Raw genomic sequence first — 8,475 nt, 5'->3', positions numbered from 1 at the left:
ACTCTATTAAAAATCATCTTCCTTTTTGATATAAATATTTAAGTTCCTAACATTACATAGTAGGTTAACAAGACACGGCGAAATTAGATTTCCTACACTAGTTCCAATTTAAACAGCTGTAAAGCATCCCCATAACGATGCCGGGTTAATCTTGAAACCGCGACGACGCACCACAGAATCTAATCAGAACAATTCTCATTATATTACCCGCTAGATTCAAATATAGACAAAACCGACCGAGATAAAGAATTTATAGTCAATTTTGAAATTTAAATTCCAATAATTAAGCGTTTTAATTAGAATTAATGTACCGCTTGATGTGCCCGCGTCTTTGTTGGAATTGAACAAAAATACTTTAAAATAGCCTAATTGCTCATTAAAATCTACTACCTGCCAATAAAAGTCCCGTCAAAATCGGTCCACCCATTTTACGATTTTACAATTTTTTTAGAGATACCGGAACAAATAGACAGACAGAGAGACGAAAATTTAAATATTCATACGCTACATGCATAAAAACCTGGTATATCAATATTCAGACAGACACTCTAATATCAGAATTTACAGCGTACTGAATCAATACCTATTTCCGTAGATAATTTTATCTCACTATCTCTGTCAATAGTATTGGTAGATTGAACAAACTTATAGTTCCTAGAAATCGGACTGACGCTCGCTCACTTGAAAGTAATGCAATAATTAAGCTCCTTGAAACTATGGAATCCTGGTACTTGGAACCGTTATTCTGTTATTTGTATAACGCGAACTGTCCTAGTAGTTTCTAAGCCAATTTAATGCAAAGACGTTGTAGGTATTTCACGCTTAGCAAAGTAATCTACTTAATATGTACTAACTAACTTATCATATTAAATGGAAAATTCGAAGCCAAAGAACAAATTATAGTCAAAATTACCAGGTATCAGATGCTAATTTCAAAAGGAGTCTTAGTGGGAGATACAATTGAAAGACAAAATCAAATGTTTATAATATTCATGGAAACGATAAAGCTAACTTCGTTACAGGATTTTATGAGGTCACATCCTAGAGTACGATACTACATGACCATTAAGTACCTACCTACCATACCTACGTATAAATTTAAAGTGCCTTCATTTCCCTAGGAATTCTCGGCCAGCAGTGATACCTGGATCTACGTAAGTACCGTGTCATTTACATATTTTAGAACCATCTAAGGAGCAACTGGATATCTCGTTATAAAGTCCTGTTCATGATACGATGCTCGTAAAACCCGCTGGATGGGCTGTGACTGCAGACATCTAGATTTTATGGCCACGTGAGAATTTATGAAACAGAACGACACTATTTTATTTCTGAGAAACCAAATGTCGCGTACAATATACTTCTTGTGATTATAACGTCCTAGTACAAGTCACTAGGAATACGAAGAAAAAAAATTACAAGAAGGTACTTGTATTATTTATTGTCCTTATAATTATTGTTTTTACTCTATTGCGTAACGTACGAAATAAAGCAAGAAAATGTCAGCAGTATCAAGTAACTTTTACCCATAGTAGGACAGTGAACTATCAAAGTATCAAAATTAAACTATAAACGACGCAACAGATGACGGCTGAGATCGTCTAGAATCTAAGCAACTACCAAGTCATTTAAATATCTACTACAATGGCTTCGAAGGAAACTGGATACCTCGTTATAAAGTCATGTTTCCCTGGTACGACGCTGCTCGTAAACTTCACTTCATTACCATGGGTCGACAGAAGAGTTGCGGCTGTATATGTAAATAGCCATTTATCAACGCTTAAAATTATACAACTTGATTATTTCCTAATCTGATGAAAAATACTTGATGAAATTCAAATAAATTGATAGATAATTTTTAGGAATTATTTGATAAAACTTCGTGCTATGTCTTCCATCACACTAATTGGCAACATCTTTATTTTATAAATTGTTAAGTCTCAACTACGAGGTCTACGAGACGCTTTTCTTTAAGTTATTCCAAAGGCTACAAAACCCATTTGTTATTTTACGATCTGACTCGATGACGTTTAGGAGAATCATATTTCTCTTTACATATAATATTTACATATGAACCAGAACAACAATACTTAGTCATGATTGTGTTATAAATACTTCCATTCAAGTAATAGCTTTTCATAGATTATTATCACTGGTACCCAAATATATTATTATTAAACAATGTATTGCGAGCATACACAAGAGGATTGGATGAAATGCAGAATTGCCGTTCCAACTTTAAATGGATAGTAACTCGTAGAGTTGGAATTAGCGTTCGGCGATTGGTCGAAAGTTTTAATTAGTACAAGATCCAGTTGCACACAGTTGGAGCTTTTGATTCTCTGCTGAGACCCTAGTAGGGATTCCGTAAGTCCCTCCATATCGGGACTCTTAAGGACGGCGGCCATTGGTTAATTATAATCACTATGATTTACTTGAATGGTCGCCATGATAGTAGTTTAAGGGAAAACTTAAGCAAACTTTGCCAACAGGGATTGCCAGATATATTAAGTTTCAAATTTGTTGGACAAATATGTTAGCTTTATTGGTAATTTGTATCTAAACTTTAACAAATTATGACAACTATCTCTGTTGACTATAATTATTATGAAATCCGTTTGAAAAATGTTTAGAGCAATATGGAAAATCTTTGTTTTAGTTGTATCAACGCTTTAGACACAATGAAGAACCGGGTCGAATAATTAGAAAGTCAATGCGACTCCCGTTTAAACGCGAAAGAAGTCTTTAATAAAATAAATCACGCTTAAGAGGTCCAAATTAGGTACATTTACCCTTTTATATCGTTCTATCGACATTGGGCAGAAAAGAACCTATTTGTAAGGTCTGGCGTGATTGTAAAAAGGAGGTCTTAAAGTAGACCTATCATTGGATCTCCAATATCTAAGTCCGTCTGTTCGTCCAATTGTTCTAAGCTATAAAGTTTATAAAGTTAGGTTGTTTGTTGAGTTTCTCTGGCAAATGTCTCGGAAAATGTGTGGAAACGAGTTGATGGTTTAAGTTTTTTCTCTGAAAGAACACAGTATAGTGTATGTATATTTTGTAGAAAATATTTAAATTTGTCAATGTCAAAATCTTGACAAAATATTAAACAGTGTTCTCTCAAAAGTAACGTGATTCGGAGTAATTAGTTTCCTTGTAATATTACATAACACGAATCTAACCAATCAATCAATGTTGAATAACAAATGGACGTATACCGTGATTAGTTAACCTATATTCAAGCCACGTGTTGCGTGTCCCCTGACCGACGCATTCACTCGATATAATTGCTCTATTGGTTCTGCCAACAGTGCAACTAAACAATATCAAAATTAATAATGTAAAATGAAACCTTATAACACATGCTAGCCTGGTACCTATACTATTCAATGAAAAGATTCTTCACAATAACTAGGAAAACAAAATATTTTTCGTACAGATTAAAGCATAGAAACTTAAAGCACTTGAAAATGTTTATTCAGCGGAATGCTTTTTTTCTAAATAATCTCTTGAGAGTAATGCAAAGGCATTCAGAGGCGTTACTTCAAGAATCGTTTCCATAGCTGAAGTCCATGGGATCTAGCTAACGATTAATCCTTAATTCAAAAACTTTTAGCGAAAGTAGCGATACCGAATTTTCTTATCCCAACTACTTTGAAAGATTACGTATTTTGATTGTACAAATCACCAGGGCTTAAAATCCACCATGTATTTATAACAATATAATTATATATAACAATAACTAATATTTGATTTTAAGTATCAAAATAATATAGAAGTGATAGTAATCGTAACATACTCGTAATATCAAGAATCTACACAATTTTTGCTACACTGATTCTCGCCCCAGTCTCTTACTTACACCTCCCTAAATCTTGGGAGCTTTAAAAGTCAATTGCTTTTTTATGACGAAGACTGACAACAGCCAAAGACATTTCTCATTGTTGCGACCCTTAAATTGTTTTCACTTCAACTATAAAAAGTATCAACATCTAGAGAAAGCTAAAAAAGATCAAAATCAAAATCAAAATTCATTTATTCAAATTAGGCTACTAAGTAGCACTTTTTGAAGGTCAGGTTACGTTGGACAGCACCCAGTTTCGCCCATCCATAATGACGATCAAGCTTCAAGACGTTCTCTAATTATGCATTTATCTGCAAAGGGTCTGTTTGGTTATGTGTCCTTTCTGATGTCCTGGAAATTTTATTGTTTTTTTAAAAATTAAATTTAAATTGACTGTTTATTTTCTCCATGTTTTAAAATGGCGGTAATAAGTTTATTTCGTGACCAAATGAAAAAATGATATGAATAAACAATATGAAAAAACCTCTCCAATAAATGTTCTTCTTATATTCATAGTTTCCTAGTACCCCGCTCTCGCTTCAGTTGATTGTTTAAGAACACAAACAAACATTTAATGGAGAGACCAGTGCAGGACGTCGATCGTGTTTAGCCATTTTTACGATTTAGGCCCTCGACTTACCACGTTATTAAGCCATCTCTTTCTAGCGCCCTGGTACCTGTCCTTTGATTTTATTATATTAGTCTATTGATACTTTTCAATAAACAAAACCTATATAGATTTTAGAAACTGTATCTGCCACCCACACATAATCATATAATTCAAGATACATATTTATCATCCTTCTCATATGTTACTAAATAGACAGGTCAAACAAACTCGCGAATAAAACTGGTCATTTCATAGCACTGTGTTTGTTATTATTTTAAGAAGGATGCATTGATCTGCAAAGTTTGATGTGTACACGTGACTTAGCGCAGTTTTATCTGGGCCTACCAGCACTTACCTATCATCACTTACTGTGTCAGTAAGTAATAGGCTTATGATGACGAACAGACGTACCTAAAATGGAGCCTCAGTTATAGTGTTCCGATTACACCTTTTGGATATGAAACCTTAAAAATAAGCTATCGATACCATTCATATTTCAATAAGACACGATATCGTACAGCTATACCGTCGTACATTGCAGTTTGATCGCTGGTGTTAAATGAAATTGTTGAAACGCGACGACGGCTCGCACCTGCCCGCGCGGAAACCGATTAAAATGATAAAGCGGTGCGCCCAGGATTTGCAGCGCAGATCTAATGGCTTCTAGATCTGTCTTACTACAAAGATGATTGAAGAAACTAGTATCAAACGCAGCGCCATCGAGTCTCGAACTTAGCGAAACTTATATTATGAGCACTAAGCAACTGATCAAGGTGTGATAAACATACTTCTACAATTAAAAAAAAATTCATACATTTTATAGATAAATCATACCTAAATCCGAAAAATAATGGTCGCGTTTATCACACAAACGTTTGTCCTTGGTGGGAATTGAACCCACAACCTCCGGTACAGCAGTTAGAGCCACACATCACTAGACCAGCAGGATAGACAGTCAGTGACCTGGCGCCTTGGTTTTCTATCTAACCTTAGTAAGGTGTCTCCTGCGACTAGATGGCCCTCTATGGCCATGGTATGATACCGCCAAGATAGGAAGCAAGAGGGCAACACCAGTGCGAGCTGCTAGAGGAGTACAGACATCATTATTATTATTAGCCATAAATGCCCACTTTTGGGAAAAGACAATCCTACCCTTCTTCCACTTGTTTCTTTCATGAACTCCTCTAGCCAGCTATGTACACTTATGGCTTATTGTTGGCGGTTTTGTATCAACACACATCAAATTATTTGTATTCATTTTAAGTGTATAAACGCTCTCATAATATGATCAATATCATTTTACGAATGGAAATATTATATTAAAATATTAAATAAAATAAAATCCCACCAAAAACATTAAATGTAAAAAAATGCCAAGTCTCTCGATGCAGTCTTTCCATCGTAAAAAGTTTTGAGATCTCATAGAAGCCAAGTCCTATTCAAAATATTTTGTAGTTATAAATCAACATTTAGTAATTGTATCAATAGTTTTCTTTATATTATAATTATAGTGACTTGGCAATGAGCACAAGAAGAAACAAATAAAACGGCATATTTGTAGGAGTTGAAAGTTACACACACCGCATGCGTAAACATTAATATCACAAAATTAATTTTCTTTTGGTTTATCCGTGTCGTCCCAACCGAATTTCGGCAACGGCAGTCAGTCTTAGTGTACTCTCGATTCATTTACTTTCATAAAGCGATGGCCCGTAAGGTATTCTTAATTATTGTATTGGAGCATGTAGTCGGTAGTGACCATCATGATTCACACATAACAAATAATCTGATCACTGGTCTCGTCAGTAACATTTGCACATAATTCCAGGCATCAAGCAGCTTTTAATTTGTGCTCATTGCCAAGTCACTATAATTATAATATAAAGAAAACTATTGATACAATTACTAAATGTTGATTTATAACTACAAAATATTTTGAATAGGACTTGGCTTCTATGAGATCTCAAAACTTTTTACGATGGAAAGACTGCATCGAGAGACTTGGCATTTTTTTACATTTAATGTTTTTGGTGGGATCTCATTTATTTTTTGTAAGTGTATTTCTTTCTTTTTTTTTAGGTGTCATAATTTCTAGGACTTCAGCTACTGCTTTGCTTAGAACCCATTCTCTATCTCTATCTCTTTTGTTTCTTCTCTGAGACTTCGTTACTTCTAATGTAAACAAGCTTAAACTTATATATATATGCATATATATATCTACTAACTTACAAACTATAGCTAAACTAAACTAAATAACACGTAAAGTTCTCCGAATATCAATTATCACTACAATATTTTTTAGTTTCGAAATGGTTTTTCATAGACAGGTGGCGCTATCAAATGAAAATTATCGAATTATTCTGAAGTACTACTTAGACTGCGCTTTGTAACGAAACCATAGCGCGATTCAGACACGTACAACGCCATCTATCGAGCGCGCATACAATATTTATCGCAATACAATGGAGTTTTAGCTTTATTAATTTAATGAATTATGAATTTTATGTATTAATTTGTATTAATGATAGTCTGTGTATTACATTTATATTATTCTTTTCTATTCTATGTATGTATTCATCCAATTGAATAGGTACTTAAACAACGAACAAAGTTAACAATGCAGTCAAAATCCATACATAATGTTCTTGCCAAACCGCAAATATAAAATTGTTTTCTATGGCATATTATTTTTTAATGTTTTTATAATTTTTCCTTTATATGTGGCTAAGGACCTATCTTGGTGCAAAATTTGAAGTTTCTAAGTCTGCTAGAAGTACCTTAGATTTTTGATGATCTGTCAGTGAGTCAGTGAGTCAGTGAGTCAGTGAGTGACAAAATGGTGTAACTTTGATCGACCGTAACTCCTAAACCATTAATTCAATTGGCATGTAATTTCGAACTTAAGCTTGTTCTAATGCCTACTATTATTCCCCGAAGAGCTAAACTCCTAGCTTTGTCCACGTCGAAGATACAGGGGGGGCGAAACAGCCGCGAATCGCTTCGAGAAAAGATGGTACGGCCGTGCCCGTTTTGCTCGAGACTTGGCAGGGGCACTGCCGTGCCCTCAGATATTAAATATACATGTGTACTCGACACATGTATATTTAATATCAGCCAATTGTATGTATTTATTTAGTATTTTTGTATGACTCGTACTATTGATATTAGTAGTAGGTCATGCACTTGATTGCCCACTTTCTATTTTGATTTTACTGGTAAAATGGAAAATTATAAATTATTAGTAATTGTTATACAGTTTTATTCAGGTCTGCAATTTATGCTAGCTTGCTTAACATAGCACCTTTAATTTGTGTTTCCTGTTAACGTCAAAGTCTGCTTTCAATTACGCCTTATCGTCAAATAAAAGTACAAAAATAACTCCCAACTGACAATTGAATCTTTAAATCTATGCGGTCGAATTCAATTTTAATTGTCATGTTAGCGACGTTAATAAACAGATATTCAATACAAAATTGATATTTAATGAATACGGCCATCCTGTTATAAATTACAATTAACCGAGGTCCGTCTACGTCAGCAGATGCAGACGGTGTGTCACGTCTCATTACGTTCCATAATTATAATAGTATTGGCCAGTGAATTAATTACATTACGCCTGTCAAGCGTGCTATAGCAATACTTAGTACACGGACACTGCACAAATATGTTGTCCTAGTACCTACATGCCAAGATACTATAGCGCATGAATATTGGAGACAAGTAGAATATGTTAATAGAAGATTAGTTTAAAACTGGGCGTTTGGCTCACTTATTTTGAATAAATAAAATTGGTTTAAAAGTGAAGACCGACATGAATTTAAGTAACTCAAACACTATTTTATTTTGTGTTTCGACATTAGAATTTCTTAAGACAACTTAAATTTAAACCAAATCACGATTAAAATCTATCAACAATGATGACAGAAATAAATGAATATTCAAACCGGTAAAAAATAATGATCACAAAAAAGTAAATCAAACATGGCGACATATTCGAAATTTCAATATTTTTGTTGAGCCA

The sequence above is a fragment of the Trichoplusia ni genome, chromosome 6 (assembly GCF_003590095.1).
Source record: "Trichoplusia ni isolate ovarian cell line Hi5 chromosome 6, tn1, whole genome shotgun sequence".
NCBI lineage: Eukaryota > Metazoa > Arthropoda > Insecta > Lepidoptera > Noctuidae > Trichoplusia > Trichoplusia ni.
The sequence above is the reverse complement of the archived record's forward strand: the minus strand, read 5'-3'. Positions refer to the sequence as shown.